Below are 24654 nucleotides of genomic sequence, written 5' to 3'. Positions count from 1 at the left end.
ACAATTATAATCATCATGCCGGGCTGCGGCTCTCTAATAGAAAACTGTCATTTTGGCAGGATAAATGCAGCTCCAAGAGCTCTGGGAAGCAAACACGGGTGCGTGCAAACGTGCGAGCTAGGGAAACGTGCCCGAGACCTCTCAGAAAGGGCTCCTGGGCACAGGGCTGAGCATTGAATGGCTTGGGGTGGCGAGAGACGAGCCAAAGGGCAGGGAACAACCATGTAGCAGCACCAAGCAGACCAGAGGCACAGGTGGAGGAGCACCGAAAGGGGATGGAAAAGCCTCTGCTGGCTGCACCTGTGGGGTCATCGAGGCCGAGACCCCTGGGCAGAGCCCACAACCCCTCCTGCCACCGTTCCTCCTGGGATGCAGGAGCAGCGCTGTGGGGATGGGCACCGCTGGGGGGATTGGCTTTGCAAAGCCCTCGGGTGCAAGCAGGGCACGTGCCACATTCAGGGCTGGAAATCCAGACCCCACAGCTGTGAGCAGCAGGTTTAGGAGCAGGCAGGAGGCTCTCCCGGTCTTCTGCTCGTCCCTACAGCTGGGCAAGCCTTTACTGCAGGAGGCGAGCAGAGCGGGGGTGTACAGAGCACCCATGGCCCCAAAAAGGATTGGGCACCTCCAGGGAAAAGCTGATCCCATCCCAAAGAGATCAGAGATGGGGTCAGGAGGGCTCTCAGGGCTCCCCACCAGCAGGGAATGGCCACAGAGGGGATTCACAGGGGGTCCAGGAGCTGCTCCTGAGGCTTTGCCCCAGTCCCTCGCCTCCACCACCCTGTGCACCCCTTCCTACCTTCAATCCGGGGGGGGCTCCAACCTGTAAAAAGCCAATTCCTGAGGGTCCTCCGGAGGAGCAGACCCCCACAGAGGTGACTGGGCTCACCCACAGCCCCAGAAAAAACCTTTAAGACCACCACCAATGAGAACCCAGCCCTTCTCCAAAGCACACCCCAAAAAAAAACTCCAGAGACCAACCTGAGTGCCACGGCCGCATCCTGCTCGGGGGGAGGCAGGGGGAAAGCAGAGCCCCCCCCCCCCAGCCCAGCCTGACACAGAGCAGCCCCCCGGCTGTTCCTGGGTCCACGTGGGGTCCCCTCAGACCCATCACCCAGCTGGGGGCACCCTGGGGTGCAGGGGGTCCCCGCGTGCGAGACACCCAGGGAGGGCCAGGAGGAGGCAAGGTGTTGAGGTCCTCACTTTCGTTAAGGCCCCCAGGCATGATCTTGCCTTCCCCCCCCCCCCCCCCAATAATAATATTTCATCTGCCTTATCTGATTAGGTTAGGCTCATTGTGTTTTTTTTTTCTTTTTTTTTTTTTTCCAAAACACCTTTAATCACCTCGCAAATTTCCCGTCGTCACAAACAGAGCCACCACAAACATTTGCTGAAATCCAAGTTTTATTTTCGGCAATCGTTTTTTTTTTTTTTTTTTAAATGCAAGAAAGGCAGTTGTAAAAAAAAAATATTTTAAAAATATGAAAAAGACAGAGGCTGAGAAAACATTAACAAGGCCCTGTGCTTTCTGCTAAAGTGCCTTCATTTCATTATCATTAAATTTGCCTAGTAATTAGATTTCAGTGCATGAATATTTTAAAAAAAAATGTAACAGACAGGCTGTCAAAAAAAAAGCACGACAACATCAATTCGGTAATTTTTTAGACAGAGACATTCATAAGCAATTAACACAGATTTCCTGGGTTTGGAGACTTTTTTTTTCCTTTCTTTTCTTCTTTTTTATTTTTTTTTTCCTTCCAGCCTTGTGTTCTTCACCTGAAATCAAAAGAAAAAGAAAACCACCGTAAACATCGGCGCTGCTGGTTAAGCTGTTTTCATTTTTTTTGGTCCCCCCCGGCTCGGTTTCCTCCCCAGCCCCGCTGAGCACCGTGGGGCCAGGCACCGGCCCCGCAGCACCCGATTCACCCCAGGTATCACGGAGCTCCTGGCTCAATTTTCAGGCATTTCTGCTGAAAACGGTGATTTCTAGCATTATTTGCATAATTGTACAGTTCACCGGCTCCCTAATTATGGGATCTGTGTTTGGCACCGCTGCAGACTAGGGGAGGCTGGCGAGGGGCAAGAAGGTGCCGGAGCCTGATCCTGCACCTGACTGAGCATCGCAGACCCCGTCCCATCGAGTGCACGGGGCTCGGACATCCCACAGAGCCAAGGGACCAAACCCTAAACCCACCAAGCACCCCTTGACCAAAACCACCTTGACCCAAACCCATCCCTTGACCTAAACACGGGTGGATGTTGAAAACCCACGTCTAGTTTTTATCAGCATCACTGGCAAACTTGAGAATACCCAAAAACAGCCCCACACAAAGAAAATCCGAGACCTCAGCTCGGGTCATGCCTTCCCGAAATCTCCTTTGCGAGGTTTTATCAGCAAGAGCAGGGAGTGGAAGCAGTTGGTACAAGCGGCTGAACGACCAAATCAAAAGCATGTGAGCAGATTAAAGAATCAATCTCCCCGTTTGATGCAGAGGAAATCCCGCTAATTATAAAGAAGGGGCTTATTTCCTGGAGTCACTCTGTTTGAAGTCATCAGAAACTAGTAATACTTAATTACTCAACTTTATGGACTAGGGAGCGGCGAGCCCCTTCGCCCGCTCGCTGGCCTGCTGGTGCCATCGCTGAGGCTTGCAGGGGGTGGTGGAGATGTTCCTCCAGTCCCCCTGCACTTATTTATTCAGACGAAGCCCTTAACAGCCCTCGCATGAGCCTGCGGGGAAGCATTTACACACGCGCTTTAAAAGGCGAATATAATGAAAATTAAAAATAATAATTAAAAAAAAAAAAAAAACTGCAACCAACACAACAGAGTGCTTTAGCCATGCAAGCTACCTGGGTATTAGCACAGGCGTGTGGGCTTTGTGCTAGCAAACGCCTGCCGGATCAGGAATTTGGAATGAAACCCAAGGGAAGGCGTTCACTGCATCTGAGTCCTTGGGCAGGGAAGGGTGCGGCTGCCACCAGCTCTCCCTGGGCGAGACTACGGCCACGGATCGAAAATAATGCCCTCGGATGTTCTGGGGTAGAGCATGTGGGGAAAGAGAGGGGCAGGGAGGCATGGGGTCTCGGAAATGGCACGGGGTAAGGTAATCTAAAGGACCTGGAGAAGTGCCACGTGCAGGGCAAACGCGTTTGGCACGTGGCCGGGATGGGCTTCGCCTAAACCGCCACGGGAAAGCTCCAGCTCCGGCTGCCAGGTCACTCACATGGAGGAGGAAATATGTAAAATAAAATAGCAGCAATCATGTTGTAACGGACTGGGAGAAAAGCTCGAAAACTGCGACCCAAGAGATTCAAACGGGGAAATCCAAATAAGTTCATTTTTATTAAGTCTTGCCCTTGTCGGTGCAGTCTCAAGGGGAGCCGAACACCGAGCGCGCCTCGACCGAAGCCCCAGGAGAACCCGTCCCTGGCCAGGGAGCAAACCCCACAGAGCCAAACCCACTCCTAGGCTGACATTGGGGTCTCTGCATCCCTTAGCGCCTGCCCCTCATCCTCCTAAAGATTTTGCGCAGCTTCCATGGTGGCTGTGCCTGGAGGACGCAGCTTTGGTTTTGCCCCAGTAGGCGTTAGCTTTCCAAATTCCTCACCACCTTCTCCAACTAAATTGGTAAATTTGGGGATGGGCAGCAGCAACCTCTTCCTCCAGCCCCACCAGTGCTCACCCACCCGGCCTGAGGTCTCTATTAGGAGCAGCAGCTACGATAGCCGAGATTTTGGGGTTTTTGTGGTTCCATCCCGGTGTCTATTGAGCACTGGGGGACGTGGCACTGCCACGCTCTGAAATTCTGCGCATACCAGCTCGCCTCGGGAATGTCCCAGGAATGCTGCTGCGGAGTCATGAGGCTTCACAGCCAGGAACTGGGGGAGAAAAGGGAGGTTTATTTTTCCTAAGAGAGAGGGAGGCAAGCTGCTAAGTCCAGGCTTGGCCTAGGTGGGAAACTGTGCTGGTCAGAGCCATCCCTCCCGAGGTGGCTGAGCTTTTGTGCAAACCAGGCTGGGAGCCCCAAGATGCAAACTCCGGGGGGCTCTGGGTGCTGCGGGGGGCTCTGGGTGCTGTGGGGGCTCACGCTGGGGCAGGACACCCACCAGCATGACCCTTGGGTGCCCTCACCACCACACATCTCGCCGTCATGCTGCCAGTGGGAGCGCAGTGTCAGCATCTCACGCTGCTCCTCGTGCCCTTTCCTGGCGCTTTTTGCAGAAAAACCCTGCCCCAGCGCTGTGCAGAAGGCTGGATTCCCAGCCTGGCATTTGCTGGAGGACGAGAGCTGCATTTCCCACCCAGAGGCATTTCCTCCAGTCCCCACCAGCACTTTCTGTGCTCCAGGTTCCCCGTTTGAGGCACGGCCCCCACCCAGAGAGCCAGCGGAGGCTGGCGAGGCAGGTAGCCATGGCAGGGAAGGGAATGGGCTGAGACGGACCCCAGGCTAAACCCTCACCCCCCTGCCCAAGCAGAACCCAGAAAGCCCCGAGGTGAGCGCACCACAGGTGGGTTTTTCCTCCCCTCATCAGCTCCAAGGTACACGAGGAGGCAAGGAAGGAGGCGCCGCGAGGGGAATGTCCCCGCCATCGTGGCTGGCAAGTGGGAGGGGAATTGGGTTTTGTCCACCTGGGGCTGGAGGCCTCCTTCACCACACCCATCGCTGGCACGAGCACAGCCAGCCCCATGCAGGGCTCCCAAACCCAAACCCAGAGCTGCTTCTCCGTGTGCCACCCCAAGGCCAGGGCCGATGGACTTTTCCCTGCGCCACCCCAAAACGGGCTCAAGCAGCGGCCCCGTCCCTTGGTTCAGGGGATCCGCTGCACTCAACGCACCTGGAAAATAAACTCATCAGCAAGAAAACCTTGCCACAAGTGAAGTAAAGGCTTTAACACCCCGTGAGGGCTGGGCACCCAAAGGTCCTGCTCCCCCTTCGCTCCCTTAGGGGCGATGGGGGCAGCGAGGCGGGCGCAGAGCCCCCCGCAGCCGGTGGCTCGCCGCAGCCCGGCCGAGGTCCGTTTGTCACTTTTCCTTCATTATTTGCAGTTTGTACACAGGCGTCATTAGGGATTCATTCGGTTTCCCTAGCAGCAGGCATTAGTCTGGCTTCCCTTTCCCCCTCTCTCTCCCTCTCTCAGCAGCGCCCTTTATTTTTAGTGTCTTATTTACAGTTTGACAGAGTAACTGTAACCCTTGCAAGCTACTCCAGCGGCTTTAATCGGGGGAATAATGGGTCCTGTCTGGCGGTGAATAGAATTTAGGGGACAGATTGTTCCACACTCGCCCGGTGGGGGTAATTTATTTATGTGCGCACTTGTCAGGAGGAGAAAGGGACGGGGGGATCTGTATGCACCGAGGACACCGCCGCCGCTGAAAGGCGGAGGGGAAGGGAGAATGGAGCCAAACACCCCGGATCCCGCTGCCCCCCTGGCAGCTGAATGCCTCCGGTGGCCGTGAACTTGGAGGGGCCGAAAGCCCCATTCCCAGGCCCTCGGCACGTCAGCGGGGCTGCCCGCGGGTGCTGCCGGCAGCGGGGCTGCGGGGCTCCAGATGGGTCCGGCCGTGGCGCTCTGCCCTCCCCAGCGCTGCCCCGCATTGCCGCGGCGCGGGGAGCACGTCCCATGGCAACGGTACAGTAGCAGCGGCACAGCGGGGGGCTGGGAAGAGAGGCAAAGCCCTCGGAAAAATACAGGATGGGTCCAGACAATGGCCCCCCTCTCATATCATAAATTACACGGCGGCGACAAAAGGGGGACGGATGCTGACGCTCCCTCGCTCCCCGTTCCCAAAGTCCCTGCGCTCGCTGGGCGCCGTGGGCAGGGCGGTGGAGGAGGGATGCTGTGGCACCCATGGGCGCCGTGCTCGGGGAGAAAGCCTCAGCCCTGTCCCCACCTGCAGCACGGACCCTTCGCCCTGCAGCAGCGCCGCTTCCTGCCCCAAAACGCTCCCTGAGTGCCCGTTGCCCAGGCCCCAGGCACGACCCCGCCACCGGGACCAGCTCCTGCTGCAGAAGGCTCTCCCTTCGGAAAAAAAGGCCTTTTTTTTTTCCCTCCCATTTCCTCTCTGCAGCTCAAGGGCCAGAGCATTTTGCATTTATTGCCGATGGCTCGGTGCCTCTGCACGGCTTCTCCCACCAGCTTCTGCCTGGCGAGGGCTGGGGGTGGATGCACGCAGCTCCCCATGGGACACAGGGCGCTCCCCAAGCCCCCCTAGCTGCCAGCAGCATCAGGCCGAAGGAGAAGGGGCTCAGGCTGCACCCACCAGCATCAGAGGACTCCCTCCTTGGCTCCTTTCCTTCCTGAAAGCGCAAAGAAGCCTCAAAGCCTGTGCGCGGTGGCACTTCCTGACCCTCTTTGTGTCACACGGAGGCACCTCGGCCCCGATGCGCCCGGTGCCATGCTAGGGCTGCCCTGGGTGCCCGAGTTTGCCTTACAGGATGGGGTCAGCAGGACTGGGTACGAAGCACTTTCAGTTCCTGGGCTTCCAGTGGTACAGGAGAGCTGCTCGGAGCTGGGAGGGCTGCAGGGCTCAGCACCCCAAACCTCCTCGCCCCAGCCCAGGACGCCACAAGTGCTGTGGTTCCCCCACAGGCATCTCCCAGGAGCTCAAACCTCGCTGCAGAGAGCTGGAGGATGGCAAAGGAGGACAGCAAAGGAGGCCTGAGCCACGTGAAAAGCACCGAGACGTCTTCTCCAGGTAGAGATGCACAAGGTTTTCTGGTGGCACCAAGGGCCATGGCGCAGCGCTGGGACGCAGGAGGTTGGCAGTCGCGCTTGCTGATCTTCAAGTTCGCTTCCAGCCCCGGTGATTCTGTGACTCTTTGGCTGCCCACGAGCTGTAGGACAGCCCACACGATGCTCCTGGTGTCTCCTACCCCGCTCCCCAGGACTGAGGGCAATGCAGCACCGGGAGGTCTGGATGCTGCCCTCGTGGTCCCACGGCCAGGGCAGAGCGCGCTACGACCCAAGCCAGCCCAGCACCAGTTCTGGGGAAGACCTTCCCTTGGCAGGGAGACCAAAAGCTCTCCTTGCTCGGCCAAACTCAAGCCAAGAGTGCTCGAATATGCTCAAAAAAAGGCAAAAAGGTGGCCTTCACCCCAGGAACCCAGCGGCTTGCGGGCTGGCCCCTGCGCCACCGCATCCCACCACTGCGGGACCTGGAGGGGGGACCCTAGCCCGGGCACAATGACTGTCTATTCTGCTGATCACAAGCCTAATCCTCTTTGGTTTTTAATTGGCATTTGGGCTAAGCTGATTTAAACCTCTTCACCTTGTTGGGTCCCCCCCTCCCCACTTCTTTCTTTTCTTTTTACTTTTTTTTTTTTTTTGGACCAAATAACAACGCTGCCATCACCCAGCCCCCGGCACAATGACATCTTTGTGCGAGGGCGAGAGGAGAGGAAAGGGGAAGGGGGGGGGCGGCGAAATGTGCCGAACCCCCTTGGAAACAATGCGCAGTTTGTGATTCAGCCTTGACCACGGGCAAAGCACCCGCTTCAGCTGCGCCTCGGTCACAACCACACTGGCCCTGGCCATCGGTCCCCTCCCCAGCCCGGTCCCCTGCCCGTCACTTCCACCTTGTGCACCCCAAGGTGCCCCCCGCGCCCCCCCGGGCTCACCCACGAGGCTCGGTGCTGCCCGGCACAAGGATGCTCTGTGGTGTCCTTTCTTGTCCCCAGGGCAGTCCCCAGTGTCCCCGTGGCCGCGGTGCTGGCACCAGGCGTGCTCTGCGCTGCTCCAGCCAGCGGCAGCAGGCAGGAGGAGGAGGAGGAGGAGGAGGACGAGGAAGGTTCACGTGGGATCGGCCACTGCGAGGGCTTCTGGTGGCTGTGACCCCCTGAGATGGGGCTGGTGGCTCTCAGGGCCAGGCTCTCCTGGGTTTGCAGGGTGGGTTTTTCCCACTCCTGGGTTCATGTGGTAGTGAGACAACCTGGGATAGAAACAAAAGGAACAGAAACACCTTTACTACCTCCAAGGATTTCACATTTGAAACACAAAAATAAAAGAAAATATCCTTGCAGGAGCCCTTTGTTCCTACAGGTGGGAAGGACGCCGCTGGCAGGCTTGGAGGATTGCGAGTTAACAAAACAGCTTCGAGAGGTTTTAGGAGCCAAACCCGAGGGTGTGTGAGGAGCTGGGGAGGCATCCTGGATGGCGAGCGAGGCGCTGCCCCCCCTGCTCCCCGCAGCCGGCGTTGCCTGCACCCATCCCCGAGCTCCTGCCGTGGGGAAGCCCAGCCCGTGCTGGAACCTGCTCGGCCCTCGGGGTGCGGAGAAAACCTTGAGAAATAAATTCACTTACCAGGAAATTCCCTGTGAACTCTCACTGGGAGCTACGTGCCATGATGTGCCGGCCACAACACAAGCAGAGCATCGCGCCGGGGGAAGCCACGCCGCTCCCTGGCAGGGAGAGAGGGGGAAAAGGGGATGGGAATGGGATGAACGTCAGCCCCAACCCCGGTGCTTCTGCCCCGAGCTGGGTGCGAACTCGTTCAGCACTCCCTGTCCCTGCCAGCCTCAGGGGCACAGGAATTACAAGGCTGGACCTACGGCTGTAAATCCCAGTGGAAAAAACAAAACAAAACAAAACACATTTTTCCATCAGCTTTCTGGGGAGCTGCAAGCGCCAGGCTTCCCCCCATGCCCAGGGATGCTGAAAAACCCAAAGCCAAGGGGTTCATCCAGACACGGGAATGCTGGGCAGCTCCGAGGCTCAGCCACATGATGCCCCCAAAACTGGGGTGGCCACAGCCCTCGTGCTGCCCCACATCACCCTTACGGATTTATTGTGGCTTTAGATATTAACTTGTTTTGTATATTTTCGTGAAAACTCTGCTTTATCCGTGGCTCTTCACAGGCTATGCATGGATTTAAACATCCTGAGCAGAATTTATGGGGCACATTTAATAGAGAAAGGCGTTTGGGGCCGAGAAAGATCCTTTTTCTGCTGGTTAAACCAGGGAGAAGCCAACCGGTGGAAAGGACGAGACCGGCCGGGGACGGAGGCGACTCCGAGACACAGATGATGCCCAGCCTCAGCCCCAACCCAAGCCCAGGTCCCAGGAATGAGAAAAAACGAGAAAAGGGAACAAAAAAATGTCCCCCAGCACGGACAAATAAACTAAGGCAGGGGGAAATCAGCTGAGCAGCTAAGAGCCTTAGCGCATTTTTGCGGGCGTTAGGGACGGGGCTCCCATTCCTGCACATGCTGGGCCGGGCGTGCCGAGCCATCGGTGGTTTTTCCACTGGGGAGGGGGAAAAAAAAAAGTGATTTATTTTTCTTGAAACCATAAATTTCTGGTTGTTTCAGTTTGCCGTGAAAATTCCCCTCGTGCCAGGGTTAAGCTCGCTCTGCGCATTTAGACTTTTGAGTTTCTCATGGCAACAGAGGGATGGGGAGAAACGAAAAAAGAAAAGCAAACCCAGCCTTACGGAGCACAAATTTCGTCACCTAAAAATCACAAGCCTCTCATGTGGAGTCTGTAGATAAAACACCCCAAAATACCTCAAGTGCCAGAGTAAAAACCGATCAGTTCACACGTGGCCGGGTTGTGCCAGACCCAGTGATTTTCCCCTCTCCTGTCCCGCTTCTGGTGCCATGAACCAGCCGTGGGCTAGGGCAGGGATGACCCCACTTGTGTTTGGCATCGATTTTTTTCCTCCCCTAAACAGCCACAAAATGTTCTCAGCGATAATTAAGTCTGTTGGATTTTTCTAATCCAAAAAATGGGGGAAAAAAAATAAAAATAATAATCGAGCAGCTGCTTCCCTAATATTATTGTGACACGTTGAAAATTCAACGTCAGCTGGAGCCACTACAAGAAAATTCGGTGGTCAAACCAAAGCCCCAATACCCACACATGGCATGGAGCACTTTTTAACGATAATTACAAAAACCCTTGTAGAAAGGACTAGGCACCTGCTTCAGCACCATCCCCACCGCAGGGATCGAGGATGAAATAAAATTGGGGAGTTTTAGGGCACGGGTGATGCTGGTGGCACTCAGTGGCCACAACGCCGAGTCCATCACCGGTGGGAAAAGGAAAAATTTGGGCGACCGAGGCCAGGACGGAGGCACGCTGAGCCCCTTGCCCCCACGGCGAGCGCAGGGGGCCGAGGGCAGGATGCGTCCCCCCGTGCCCGCGGTGCCGCATGGCGCTGAGCGGGGAGAGAGCATCGGCCATTTTACGTGTCGGCTGCCTAAAATGGTGGCTCGCACCTTTTTCCCTTTCTGCTACCGTTTCCAGCACGCATGCACCCGCGGGGAAGGGGAGGGAGAGGGGCCGCAGCCCCCCCAGCGCGGGCGAGGGCGCCGGGAACGGGAGCCAAGCTGGAATTAGAGGGGGGGAAATTAAAGGAGGGGGAGAGGGAAGGATGCGCTCGCCTCGACACGGCCCATCCGCCCTTGGCTTTTGTGCGTCGAAGGGAGAGGCAGGAAGGCATCGAGGGAGGGGAAAAATGGGGGGAAAATTAAAAAAAAAAAGGGGGAGGGGGGGAAGAAACACAGCATTTGGGTGAGGATGGGGGAAAACACGGAGGGGGCAGGGATGCGCGTGGGGCGCGGGGAAATCTTCCCGTCTTTCTTCGCCGACCCCCCTTCGCCCTCCCCGCAATCCCGCTTTGACTTTTCCCACAGAAGTAGCCAACCTCCAAGAATGCAAATGACATTCATTATGCAAATGCATGCAAATCAGGTTTAACTATCGGAAGAAGGGCTTGGAATTTCTAATGGCTTAACTCTTTCGCACACAACCACCACAACAAGAGCCCGTGTCGTGGTGCTTGGGCTTTGTGTTTGCTCCGTCTCTCCCCAGGCACCCTGGCCCCGCACCCTCGCTGGGGTCCCCCCAGTCCCCCCCGAGCATGGGGGCGAGGGACGAGGGGCACAGGGAGGGCGCCGGGGGGAACAAAGCACCAGGAAAACAACAACAACAGCCCCAACCCCATTGGCGTGGGAGCGGCTGCCCCTTCGTTAAACAACGCCAGCAGGAGATGAGACAAAGCAGCCTGAAATGCAGAATTTGAGGGGGGGGGAAAGGTATAAAAAAAAAAAGGAAAAAAAAGGAGGAAAAAACAGGCCGCTATGGACCGAACGTAAAATCCCAGTGATGCATCGATGATGGCAACCACCAAGGTTTGGCAACCTGCGCACCAGGACAGTGCAGAGCCACTGTCCCAGCCTCTCCTGGCAGGAAAATAACCACCAAAACCCCACGTTTTCCTTTTTATTTATTTATTTTTCCCTCCTTTCATCAAGGGAAAAAAAAAAAAAAAAAAACGCCCTTTCCCACTGTGCTAGATGAGCTACCAGGCACCCATGGCCCTGGGATGCTCCAACACAAGAACCCGAGCCCTGAGCCTTATGCGCAGCGTAATTCTGAATATTTCATGGCTATGCTGTTATTGATTAGCAATAATTATGTTATGCCTCACCTGAGCTAAAACCACCTTGTAGTTTATTTTCTACATCTCCTTCCGATGGCTAAATTTGTGTTGTTTCTTCCCCATCTGCTCGAAGGCTCATTATTTAAGCTAGGAGCTGCTGTGGGAAGGAGCAATTATCTGTATTAGGGCAAGGAATTCTCAAAATTTTAGGGAACGGCTAAAAATATGGCCATAAATCAGTTATTTTTTACGATCTGGTGTGTTCCAAAATGCAGAATACCCCAAATTACTGGCCAGTTAGGAAAAAAAAAAAAAAAAAAACACTTCATTTTTTCCACCTGATCCCAACCTGTTCAGCTAAGGCCTCTCCACAAACTAAAAATATTCAGCACTTCTGCCAGCCTCAAGCGTCTTAAAAAAAAAGAAAATAAATAAGTGAGTCGGCCCCCTCCCTACCAAAAAAAAAAAAAGATGAGAGGGGAATAAAAACAAATAAATCAGCAACGTGGAGTTCTTTATTTGTCCCCTGGCTTGAGACCCACCAGCCTTGCTGGGAGGGCACCCTCCAGCTGCTCAACTCCAAGCCTCAAATTTCCAAGCACACCCGATTCCTGAAGTTGGTGGATTTTTTTGATTTGATTTTACAATAATTAGCAGATTAATTTTTTTGTTTAATTAGATGAAAGCAGGGAGGACCAACTGAAGGTCGGTGGGTGCGCCAGCGTGTGCCCCATGCCCAGCAAGGCTGGTGCCGACAGCTGCTTATTGCTAATGACCAAGATGCAGCATCATTCTCATCTCGCGGTGCTGAGAAAGCAAACTTCTGTGATTCTTCCTTACGAGCACACAAACGGCACGGAAATTGGCGTTTGGGCAGGGCAGTAACGGGGGGGGGTCACTTGGCAAATACCTGGTGTCACCTGGTGCCACTGCAGGACCACGCGGAGGCTGCTGGAAAGGAAGGCGAGTCCGTGGGTTTCAAACCAAAAATGGTTTGACATGGAAAACCTCCCTCGTGGAGCCGTGTGGAAAAGTGTTAGGCACCAAATTCATCAAAATTATTATTTTTAAGTTAAAAAATAAAAGGGGTTTCTCTCTTTCCCTTCCCATGCCTTGCCAACTCTATTTAAGAGCCTGCTCTGACCCCCGCGCACACCTCGAGCATCGTTGGCCGTGGGAGGAGGCAGCATTTCTGCAGCCTAAAGGCCACGAGGAAGCATCCTGGGGACGGAGGACAGAGGAGCTGCCAACACCCATGGCCTTCACAGCCCCACCGTGCCCAAAATCCAACTTCCCAAATGTTTTCAGCCACTTTGCATCTGAACCCCATTGGGGAAGCGCAGGCACCGAGCGTTTATCCACGCAGCGGGTAGGACAGAGCCCCGCAGCTCCGACAGAGATCCCTTCCTCGGAGGCACCACGCTGGGAAGAAGGAGGAGGAGAAAAAGGAAAAATGACAAAGGGAAGGGAAAAAAAAAAAAGGAGGGGGGATTTTTTACGTTGAGAAGTCAAAAGAAATCATTCCTCGCGGAAGTTAGCAAGGAGGGGGAGAGGAAAGGCTGCGCGCACGAGGTGCAGCAGTGGTTTTGGATAGGGCACCGGGCCTCGCCCTTTGCCTGCCAGTTTGGGGTCAAAATGTTTATTCCTGGTAGTTCCCAGCAAGCCCTCAAAAAGGTCCAGGGAAATATTCACGGGGCAAGATGGGCCACGCGCTGAATCCACCTTGGCCACCTGGCTGAGCATCCATTCCCGATTCCACCAACGGCCCCATACATAGCCGGTCCCATACAAAGCCAGCCCTGCAGCCTTCAGCCCCCAACCACTTTCTGCTGGAAACCCCCTCCCAGACAAGATGGCCCTGAAAAAATGAGCAAGAGCGAGCAGAAAGCATCGCGCATGGAGAGAGAGAGATGTGGGAACGCTGAGCCCTCAGCGGCCACAAGCATCCTGTGCTTGGACCAGGCTCATGGGACAACCCCGTGCCTTAAATAAAGGATTTTCAGCGAGAACCCCAATTTGTCACCGCTCCCACTGAGAGTGAGAAGAAAAGAGGAATTTTCAGTTTGTGGGGCAAAATGGGAGGTGGAGGTGCCATCAGGCAACCGCACCACAATTTCTCCGTGGATCACAGGGAGCGGGGGGATTTGTGTTTCGAGCGCTGGGCCTTAAAAAAGCAGGAGGCAGAGGCAGCCAACGCAGTTTTTTTTTTTAAATCCAGATTTTCTCATCTCACCCGGCCCTTTTTTAAAGCCGGCTCACGAAGCGTTCTGGGGCCAGACTCCATTTTTTCAGTGGCTGGGGCATAGTTGTCAAGAAAAAAAAAAAAAAAGCAGGCCCACCACCCTTTTTCTAATTTTTCCCAAAGACCTCGGAGGCGTGAGCACTTGAGAGTCAAATTTGCCCAGGACCCGCGTCCCCTAAGAAAGCAGGGCTCATTCGCCTTCCACAAACTCCGCAGCGGCAACAAAAGTCCCTTTCAAGCCCTTCCAGACGCAAGTCCTTCAGCTCAATTAGTCAGGCACACAGAGGCACAAAAAAGCCTCCCATTCAGGCTAGAGGCTGGCTGCGGAGGACAAGGGTGAAGAAAGGATCTTTCTCCCACGCTTTCACTGGGTGTCATAACAAGCAGAAAGCCCTCTTACCGGGGGATTATTGGAGATAAGAGCCCGACCAAGGGGCTGGGGCTGCAGGAGGAGGGGAAGGAGGCTGCAGGGGAAGGAGGCCGCGGAGGCTGCGGCTCCCGCGCCAGCGGAGAACGGCACCGCACACGCTAAAAACGACAGCCCCGGCCCCCTTCTGCACGGGCATAGGAGGAATAATCCTGGTTTTCCATGGCAACCCGCTCACCGCTGGCCCGGCACCGGGGTAGGGAGCAGCCTGAGAGAGCCTCGACCCCAGCAGAGAACCTCGTGCCCCGGGTGCCAACCAAAACCACCGCTGGCTTTGGAGCGGAGAGCTGAGGCCATGCGCAAAGCAGCTCCAGAAAAGGGTGGTTTCAAGATAAAAATAACTTAATTTTTTTTTTTTCCTAAAAAGGTAGAACAAGTTTTTGGAAGGCCTTTTGTTGCTCAAAACAAAGCAAACAGGAGGAAAGGAGCAAGTCCTGCAGAGAACGGACTCCGTCCACAAAAATCGGTGGCCCGGGGCCGCCCGCCTGCTGCAGCGCCCACCCGCAGCATCCACCCCAGGTCCTGCAGGAATCAGGTGCCCAAAATCCTTTAACAGCTCCCTGAACCTTTCACAGTAACTCCACACACCCAGCTCCATCCAAAGGCACGATTCCCTTCCCAGGGAGCAGGGGCCCACAGGGAAACCCAAAAGCAATAATAAATTTGGGGCTCTCCACCCCTCCTGCTCAGCCCCAAGCCCTGTGGGGTGCGAGGACAGCCAAACCCAGCCCAGGCACTTTTTGGGGAGGCTCGGGGAGGGGACACAAACTCTCCAGCTCAGGCTGGCAAGCCGAGAAGCTCTCTCGGAATTAATTATCCCATAATTGTGGGGTTTCGAGCACTTTCCTCCCCAGCAGCTGGCGCCTGCTGGGGCCAGGGGAAGGCGGCTTGGCCCCAACGCACTCCTGCCCTGCTCAGCCCAGGAATCCCTACAAGGAGTCGCTCTTGCAGAACACCACAAAAGCTGAATGTTTCAATCTTGCCCAAAACATTGGATATTTACAGCCAGAAGGAACAAGCACCTCAAGGACAGCTCTCCCTCCTCCCCAAGGGGCAGACAGTGACAAGCGACACAGACCCAGGGTCCCTCACCCCCCTCCCCATTGCTCACACACTGCCTTTCAGAAGGGAAAAAACAGCTTCGTGGACAGATATTTTATTTTTCTCCCCAAAAAGAGACGTGTTCTGGGTTGGCCACCTCAGCAGACGCCTGCCATGGAGGTCACATCGAGCCTGGCACGGCTGTGCCAACACCAGTGATGTCCCTCCAGGGAAGACCCTGTGCACCCTGCACAAGCCCCAGGCCACCCCCTCCCCATCATCCCCAGTGTAGGATTTTTTCCCCCAAATCCCACGTTTTGCAGCTCCACCTGCCCCAGCCCCAAGAACTGATGGCGTGACACTGAGTGGTTAAAACACGCCCGAGGCGGCGGCTCCTCTCCGCACCGCAGCACCCTGCCACTGCCCCTCTGTCCCTGCAGGACAGGAATCCCTAAAAGCAGAATTAAAATGGTTTTTTACACCTAGCCAGAGCTCAGACCTGCAGCTGCTGGGATTACACGGCTTAGCTGTAGGGTTTCAGACAGCAGCTCCGAGCCCAGCCCTGGCTGCAGTGGGGGAAATCCCCTGGTGACACCAGCACGAGACCAGCGCTGGCCAGGAGCGGATCCAGCACCCAGAGACCTCCTGCCCTGTACTTCAGGAACCAGAATTTCCCAGCTTTTCCTGCAAAACCAACCACGGCCATCACAGCTCTGCAGATGGCCAGATCCTGCCTGCCCTGAAGCCCCCAGCCATCCCCACTCCCCTTACATCTTCCAGCAGTGGATGAAGGCAGCGAGCAGGGACTCGCACGCACTTGTCCTTTCCTATCTCCGTCCCTAAAAACCCTACAGGACGAGCCAGAACACTGCCCCAGGACTATTTTTAGGGCCATGCTGTCAGCGGCAGCGTTGTCACACCAGCCCAGGCTGGCACAGCCCTCCCGCGGCGAGGCTGTGAGCACCGCAGCTCTGCTTTCACAACCGATCACCCTCAGAGCATCCCAGCCACCTTCCTGGCTGCACCCAGCAGCCCCATAGGCGCCCAGCTCAGCATTTTCCTCCCCACTACCCCCGGGGGAAAATGCCACCAGCTGTCCCCCCGGGGCTGGACGCGGGGGACCCGTCCAGTCCCATTTGTTGGATGCCCTGTGCCATGTTTGCACCCTGAAAGGTGGTCTCAGAGAAAGCCCCTCACCCTTTATTTTTTTGCTCCGTGGTGCAAAAACCAGCACCGAGCATCCCAAAGCAAGCCCCGTTGTGGGGGCATCGGGGGCAAGACCCAAATCTGGGAATGGGATGGGGACCCCCGAGGCACAGCGAATCCGGAGCAGGGCCCCGGCCACTCCCACAGAGCCCTGAAATGAAAGTGGGGCCTGATCCGATTCCCTCGGCAGCTTAGCGTGCCCGGTTTATCATAATCCGGGCAGAAAAAAAATTAAAAAAAAATCACTCCCTTGAAACTGCTCGGGGCAGGGGGGGGTTTGAAGCCCAGATTGTTTGGAGAGGGGCAGCTGCTGATGGCACAAAGGTGCTCTCGCCTCCCAGCCTCGGTCCAGAGGCTTCAGTGAGCCTTCCTGACCTCCCCGGGTACCAGCGGCAGAGAACCTCGCTCCTGCCCCCAGCACAGACCCAGAGCAGTGAGGTGCAGCCTCAGGTAGCCCCAAAATGCCCCAAATCCCCAGCACTTTGGGGGCACCGCACTGGGAATGGGCTGAGGCGGGGACCTGAAAGCCAAAGCCCATCCTGCATCCAATGCCAGGCTGCGACTGCTCAGGGTGGGGAAAAAAAAAAATAAATCTGTTCATACCTACATCTCTACACCTATACATCCACAACTTCTTTGTGATTGCCCCTTTCAACATCCCATAGCACGAGTGCAAGGGAGAGGCCGGAGACCCGAAAGCCTCCGGCCACCAGGGCCTCCCTTTGTTCCCACCTTCACGTCGCCAACGAGGCCAGCAGAAAATTCCTTCAGTCAGGGAACGCCTGCTGTCCTCCAACACAGAAATCCCTTTTATTTTATTTTTTTTTGGATTTAACATTTTTGGGCTGAGAATTTGCCGTTACCTATCCTATATATTTGTTTTAGCCCTCCCAAAGGAGGGGTTGGTGCCAGCGGATCACCTTGACCCCCATGGCACCGATGGCGCTGAGGGTTCAGAAGGGTCCCTGCAGCAAATGGGCTGGGGAAGGAGGAGGAGGAGGCAGAGGAAGGCCAGGACAGGGACACCTGGCCCAAACCATCCTTCCCCCTCCTCCTGACGCTGCCTGAAATCGCCTGATCCCCACGTCCTCACACCCCTCACACTGCGGGCAGGGGAGCAGCTCTCCTCGGCTATTTCAAGGTGAAAACGATGCACCGAGCGGAATTATGAATTTTCAGCAGCTCTATTTGTACAGCTCGGTTCTTCTTAATGACTCACCCATCGAAGAGTTTGTATGGCATTTGCTTTTTTTTTTTTATTTTTATTTTTTTTGGCTCCAACCACACTGCTTCAAGCAGGAAAAAGGACGTGGAGAGCGCATCTCGCAATACAGGAGCGCAGAACCCGCACGAACGTCTCCTCTTAACGTCCCCAGCAGTTACGCAGACACGAGGGAGAGGAGAGCAGACAGTGCTGAGTGTTAACCAGTCACATCAGAGTGTCCAAGCAAGCTTAAACGGCCACATGTAAGCTGCAATTTAGATCAACGTCACGCCAACACGCGGGGCTTTCCTAGCACTGCTGCGCCCCGGGAGCAAACTGGGGAGAAAAGGAGAGGAAAAAAAAAAAAAAAAAAGAAATGCCCCAAACAGCTGCTTGCAGCCTGTCCCAGCTCCTGAAGGCCTCCTGGACTTCCAGTCCTGGGCTGGAAGCGCTCACCTGCCACGATTCAGCCAAAATGTAAAAAAATCTCCGCCAAGATGGAGAGCAGCACAGTCAGGGAGCTGGGGGAAGTTCCTGCCCCTCTCTCGGGGTCTCTGCCCCTTTCTTGGGGTCTCTGGCCACTAAAGAGATGGGGTGGAGGGAAAAGGACCCCATTTTTGGGGGGCTTTGGACCCCAGCAGGGATGGGAACGTTTGCTGGGCGCTCTCCAACAGGGGCGCAGGACCTTGGGTGCCCCCTGCCACCAAACAGCACCAGCACCTCCTGCCCCGTGCGCCCCCAGATCCACCTGCTCCAGGACAGCACCCAGGCTGCGGGGTGCCCAATTCCCCACCCAGCTCTGCCCTCATCCCAGGCCACGAGCCCCCATTTCTGCCCATGCCTTTTGTTATCCCCAAGCAAGTGACACCGCCGGGCTGCAGCCTCCGGCGTGCCCCCCGCGCACAATTGGCCACGGCAGAAACCCAAAAGGCGAGCGCACGGCACCGCTTCCAGCCCCGCATTGGCCAAAAAGCGCCGTCCCCCCCACAGGATGAAGGTACCGGCCAATGGTGGGTGGCACGTGGCAGCTCGCCGCCGCTCGCCCAGCCATAAAAGCGCCTCGTCCCTGCGCCAGGAGCCGCCCGGCGCTGCCGCACGAGGATTTGGGGGCGAGAGATGCGGCCACGCTCGGTGCTGGCATCTGAGCGTCACGGGGAACGGTGGCACCGGTGGCCACAAGACTAGGAGGGACCGAGGCACGGTGACGTCCCGCTGCCACCAGGGCCAGGGCTCTGTCCCCCGAAAGATGCTCGAGCCTAATGCATGGTGTCCAAGACCCTGCCAGACCCCCGGAGAATTCCCCCATTCCGAGTTCCAGGGCCAAGGGAAATAACCTCATTTATTAATTTAAAAGTAACCCCAGGAGCAGGACAAGTCCTTCACACTGCACCCAGAACTACAGCCTTTCCCTGCCCCAGGGACAGTTTCTTTTGCCTTTTCCTTTTTTTTTTTTTTTTTTTTAAATAAATAAAAGTTCCTGCACAAGAGCAGGTCCAGCACGGGTCAGAGGCCAGCCCTTTTTCTCCATCTCCCACAATGATTTTTTGTGAGGTTGCAATGCCATAAATACTCCTTCCCCACCTCACTTCAAGTGCTGCCACCCATATGGATTTTTATTATGATTTTTTCCCTTGGAATCACCATTCCAAGGTTATATTTAACAAATAACTGAATCCATCACAAGACCTTTGTGTTCCACGCACCATCGTGACACCTCTCCAAACAGGCTGCCGTATTTCACGGCAGCCTCTAAGCCAACCAGCTTGACCATTAAAAGCAGGCAAGAAGCACCCGGCCCACGTCTTTGACCTAAAATTCCCTTCTAGAAGAGGGCAGGTAAAAAAAAAAAAATATCTGATTCCATAAGGAAAAGGATGGCAGAAAATCCAGTGCAGGGGGTGATGGCCAGCGTGAATTTGCAGTCGGAGAGGATAAATTAAATAAAATCAGGTTCCCTGATTAGCCTTGTATGGTTTCATACCCAAGTTATAAATATATATTTTGTAAATCCCTGATCTTGGAACCTTAAATCCATTCAGGGAAACGCTCACAGACAAAGGGTTAAAAGGAGAAAGCCAGCGCTTGGATCGAGAGGTACTGGGAAAGAAAAACAAAGAAAACTGCAAGATCCCATTTTCCAAATCACCACCTCGGTCTTTCTAGCCCTGATACCAAGTTGTATCTGCCAGGGAACAAAATTACACATTTAACAGAGAAAATAGAGGGAGGAACGAAAAAAAAGGGATGAATCCAGCGTTTGTGTTTGCAAAACAACCATTAATAAAGCGTGCTCCGGCGCTGCGTTATTGCCCAGATAATCCACGGCAGTAACCTGCATCGATTTACGGGCTCTGGGCTGCCGTGGGGCTGCTTACACGAGGAAAGTTCGTCCTCGGTGTGCAGCCTGGGTCCTGCACTTCGCCAATTCCTGACCTGGGGAAGTTTTACTTCGTTAATTCAATCACGGGCAGCGGCCGAGGGGAGAGCGGCCGCAGCCTCGGCTGACTCAAGGCAGGCAGGTTTTTTTTTTTCCCCCTCACATGCACAGCATCACTGAACTCTTCCTTAAAACCATAAGGAGGAAATTAGGTGCTTAAAAAAATTAAAAAAAAAAAAATCCTACCTCGGGTTTTAATTCCAGTCCCAAAAAGTTGTCTTTTTTTTCCCCATGCTTTTTTTTTTTTGCCTCTCGTTTCCTTTCTCTTCTTTCTTTTCCATTTCTTTTTTTTTTTCCCTCTCCTTTTCCTCCTCTTCCTTTTGATGAATTTCCTTTCTTCTCCACATCCTCCTCAGGCGTGTACTGGGGTTATTTTTACTTTCGGTTATCTAGCTTTATGAAGAATTGACACCACTCATACAGCTAGATAACCAAAGATAACAACCAACCCCTGAAGTCTACAGCATCAGCAGGAAAAAAAGCCAGCCTCCTCTTCTCCAGGGGCTTGGGAGGAAGGAACGAGGGAGGAAACGAATAAAAAGAGAGGCAAATATTAGCAGTGCGATCCGGAACAGCACAGACACGTCAGGGTCCTCGACCCAGTGCCAAGCTCCCCTCAGCACCAGTGGGAGGAGCAGGATCAGGCCCTTGAAAACGTGATTTTGAGCAGAATGTGGGGAATCAGCACCCAGGAGCTGCCCGTTTCCCGTAGCCAGCTTAAACCTGGTCCATTTGCAAGCCAAACGGTGCTCTGCAGGTGCTGAAAATCGAACCCACCGTGTTTTTACTAACCCCAAGCTCCCTCAAATTGAAGGGCTCAGCGCAGCAGTGAGCAAAGCGAACAGAATTTGTGCCCCCAACTTCACATAGGGGACCAGAAGGACATTTCCCCCCCCCCCCCGGCAACGCATTGAACCCTCGCTGAACAAGACGACTGCCAAAAAAAATCAATCAAAATCCGCAGGTTAAAAATAAATGATAACTTGCGATGCCTCGGGTTCAGCCAAGGTGTGGGGGGACGGGAGGGATGGAGAGGGGCGGAAAAGGCGGAGGAAATGATGGAAGGCTGGGAAGGGAGGACAGGGGGGAGGCAGCGAGCCCTGCTCGCACGGCTCCGCGCCGCTCCCCGCAGCCCCCCGAGCTTTCATCCCTCTTCCTCCTCCCTCCTCGGGGGCTCTGCTGTCCCCCGGGGGGAGGTTTATGGGGGGGGGGGGGGGACACCCGCAGACGGCTCCTTCCCGGCCGAGCTCCGCGCCTCCACCCTGCCTCCCCCGGGCAGCCTCCGTCCTCCGGGGAGGCACGGCAGCCCCCGCCTTCCTCGGGGAGCCCGGAGGGCGTCCTCCCTTCTGCCTCCACCTGCGGACGGGTTTCCCCTCCATCCATCCATCCATCCATCCCCCATCCTCCCTTCCATCCTCCCATCCTCCTCTCCATCCCTCAACGCATCCATCCTTCCTTCCATCCTCCCCCCATCCTTCTCTCCTTCCCTCCGTCCTCCCCTCCATCCCTCTCTCCATCCTTCCCTCCATCTCTCCTTCCCTCCATCCCTCTCTCCATCCTCCTCTCCACCTCTCCATCCTTGTCCCCCCGTCCCCGCCCAGCCCCAGTTATTTCACCTGCAGCCCTCCTTGCTCCGCGGGAGGCCAATTCGCACGGCTCGGCACGGCCACGTCCTACGGGCTCGGCACGGCCGGGGCCGCATCCCAGGGCCACGGCAGCATCCTCCGGCCACGGCCACGGCCACGGCTCGACCCGGCTCAGCCCGACCCAACACGGCTCGGAACGGCTTGGCCCGGCTCGGAACGGCTCTGGCACAGCTTGGCCCGGCTCTGAACGGCTCTGGCACAGCTTGGCCCGGCCCGGCCCGGCCCGGCCCGGCTCGGAACGGCTTGGCTTGGCTTGGCTTGGCTTGGCTTGGCCCGGCTCGGCACGGCACGGTTTGGCCCGGCCCTGGCACGGCTCGGCCCGGTTCCGGCGGCCGCCCGCAGGCTGTGCGCCGGGGGGAGCGGCGCGCGGCACTTTTCATTCATGCTTTCCCCACTCCCGGCCCTCGCCGCCGCCCCCCATTGGCTGGGCCCCGCCTGACGTCACCGGCCCCGGTTCCCACCCCTCTGCAGCGCCTATCAATGGGCTGGGGGGGGGGACTACGGGGCAGGGGGGGGGGGGGCGGGAGCGCTCAGCACACGCCGGGACCGCAGCCCCCACCCCCGGCACCCCCTCCCCATCCCCCCATAGCCCCCCCATCGCACCCCCCATCCCCCCATCACAAGCCCCCCCAACCCCCAAAACCCCCCAACCCCCACCCCCCAGACCCAAAACCCCCAACCCCAAACCCCCCAAGCCCCCCCAAGTCCCCCCAAACCCAACCCCAAAACCTCCAACCCCAAACCCCCCAAGCCCAAACCCCCCAACCCTGACCCCCCCCCCCCCAAGCCCTAACAGCCCCCCATCGTCCCCCAGGGGTCCCAGCTCCCCGGGGGGGGGCACCAAAACCTGCTTTATTTCCCCACTTTTAACCCCACAGCCTCTTTTTTTCCCCCTGCCGCCCTTTTATTCCCTGTTAGCACCAAAACCACCCCAGGATCCCTCAAACAGAACTGGAGCGGCTGCGATTTTTTTTTTCCTTTTTTTCCTTAAAATTCCCCTTGGCCTTGGATTACTATTATTATTTTTTATTTATTTATTTATTTATTTTATCCCAGCCTAAAAGCAGCCGAATTTGGGGCTGTTTCCATCAATTTTCCCTCCTTCCCCGGGCCGCATCCTCCCCACAGGGGCCCTCTCCCAGTTCCCCAAACTGGGAAACCCGGAGCCCACTGGGCCGGCCCCCAGCGACGGGGACCAGGGATGACCCTGGGGGCCAAGGACAGCTTTGATTTGGGGCATTTCCTTTTTATTTGATCATTTTACAGCTTTTTTTTTCCCCCTACTTTCACTTCCCGGATCCTGCGGGGACCGAGCAAAGGGCGCAACCACCGCGCGGCTCCGCGCGTCCCCGCTCGGTTTCCCGCACACGACCGCGATTTTCTTTCGATTATTTAATTGCAAATCGAGCTAAAATGATAAATCAACACCCTCCCGGAATTATAGAATTTTTTAAAAACCGTCGAGAAAAAAAAAAAAAAAAAAAAGAAAAAAAAAGAAAAACCAACGATATTTCTGCTCTTTACCCCGAGCCGCACCGCGACCAAACTTGGCCGCTCGGAGGGGTTTTCCCCATGACCTTGCGATTTGATTTGGATTTGGATTTGATTTTAAATTATTTTCTTGTCCCTCCCTTCGCGGGGGGGGGGGGGGGGGGTGTCGGATTTGCAGAGGATGCCCTCCCGGCTTGGGTTTTGCCGTAGCTAAATGCAAACCCCGCTCCATGCTTTGCTGCCTCCCTACAAAAAGTCGCTTTCCGCGCCCCGAAGGCAGAACAAAACCCAAATACAATGAGCGGCTGCGGGGGGGGGGGGGGGGGGGGAGGTGGGGGTGTCCAGCTTTAAAAATCGCACCGAGAATTGCAGAAAATCGCAGAAAAAGCCCAAATCTGGGGGCTGGCGGAGCTCCGCACCTTCCCCTCTTTGCCCGGCTCCTTCCTTGGAGGCGAATTAAGGACGGGCTGCGGGGCGCGGGTCTTTGGGGGGGGGGGGGGGGAGGGGGGGATAGGAAAAAAAAAGAAATGAATTAAAATGAATTTAAAATGAAAATTAAAGGGCCCTTCCCTGCGCTGGGGTGAAGAAGCCGGGCGGGGGGTTCTGCTGGCCCCGCCGGCTCCGGGGAGGGCTCGCATCTGGGCAGCTGTGCTGCCCTCACATCTGGCCAGATGTGCCCCCCCCCCCCCCCCAGGGTATCCTGGGCCCGACTTCAGGCCCCCCCCCCGCCCCAAATATTTGGGGGATCGGGGCGTGCCGACAGCGGGCTCTTGGGATCAGGGGGGTTATGGGGGGGTAAGGGGGTAGAAAACCCCAAGCCCCCCGCCGGAGGGGGGAGCTCCCCCCCCGCTGGGGGGGAGCGCCAAGGTCAGCCCGGCCCGGGGAGGGGGGGGGCCCATCCCCGTGACCCCAACCGTGAATATTTTGGGATGCGGACCCCCCCTCCCCCCCCCCGCTATCAGGACACCCCCAGGCCCCCGCCCCCAGCCCCTGATAAAGGCGCTTCGAGAGCCAAATTCCTCCAGCGCCTCCGCCGGCTTCCCCCCGATTTTTTTTCCTCTTTTTTTCTTTTTTTTTTTTTTTTTTTCTTTTTTCTCTCTCTTTTTTTATTATGATTTTCTCACCAAGTCCGATAAATTGAGCGGCTCGTCTGGCCTCAGACGTGTTCAGCAACCCAAGCCCCCGGGCTTTTGTTCCGCCGAGGCTCTCACATTGTTCGGCCGGCTCCGGGCCGGGCGAGCGCAGCGCGCACACGCTCCCGGGGGGGGCGCGCTGCTGTGGGGGGGGGGGGTTGGAGGGTTGGGGGGGGGGAGCTCGGCCGCCCCCTTCGCCCGGGCCTGTCCCCGAGGTTTGTCCCCGCGGGGAGGTTTGCGTGGGGCGGGACGTGGGGCCGAGGGCTGCTGCTGCTGGGGCTGGGGCTGCCTGTGCTGCCCTGCTCACCTGCATCCCTCCCTGCCCGGTATCCCGGATCCCTGCCCTATATCCCTGCCCTATAACCCCATATCCCTGCCCTATATCCCCGCATCCCTGTCCTATATCCCTGTATCCCTGCCTCGCATCCCTCCCTGCCCTATAT

The 24654-nt window shown here is 56.2% G+C and overlaps 1 long non-coding RNA gene across 2 annotated transcripts; it reads right to left on the bottom strand.

Moving 5' to 3' along the window:
- Window positions 1–1393: 1393 nt before the first annotated feature.
- On the bottom strand, window positions 1394–20285 carry LOC121060834. Of its 2 annotated transcripts, none has more exons than XR_005814937.1 (4): window positions 20128–20285; window positions 8302–8399; window positions 7620–7930; window positions 1394–1773 (listed from the first exon to the last, which is right to left on the bottom strand). It is a non-coding gene; the product is annotated as an uncharacterized LOC121060834 (long non-coding RNA). The 2 variants fall into 2 exon arrangements; XR_005814936.1 differs by having other exon boundaries at window positions 1753–6836.
- Window positions 20286–24654: the final 4369 nt, after the last annotated feature.

Source organism: Cygnus olor, chromosome 28 (assembly GCF_009769625.2).
Source record: "Cygnus olor isolate bCygOlo1 chromosome 28, bCygOlo1.pri.v2, whole genome shotgun sequence".
Lineage (NCBI taxonomy): Eukaryota > Metazoa > Chordata > Aves > Anseriformes > Anatidae > Cygnus > Cygnus olor.
The sequence above is the reverse complement of the archived record's forward strand: the minus strand, read 5'-3'. Positions and strand labels throughout refer to the sequence as shown.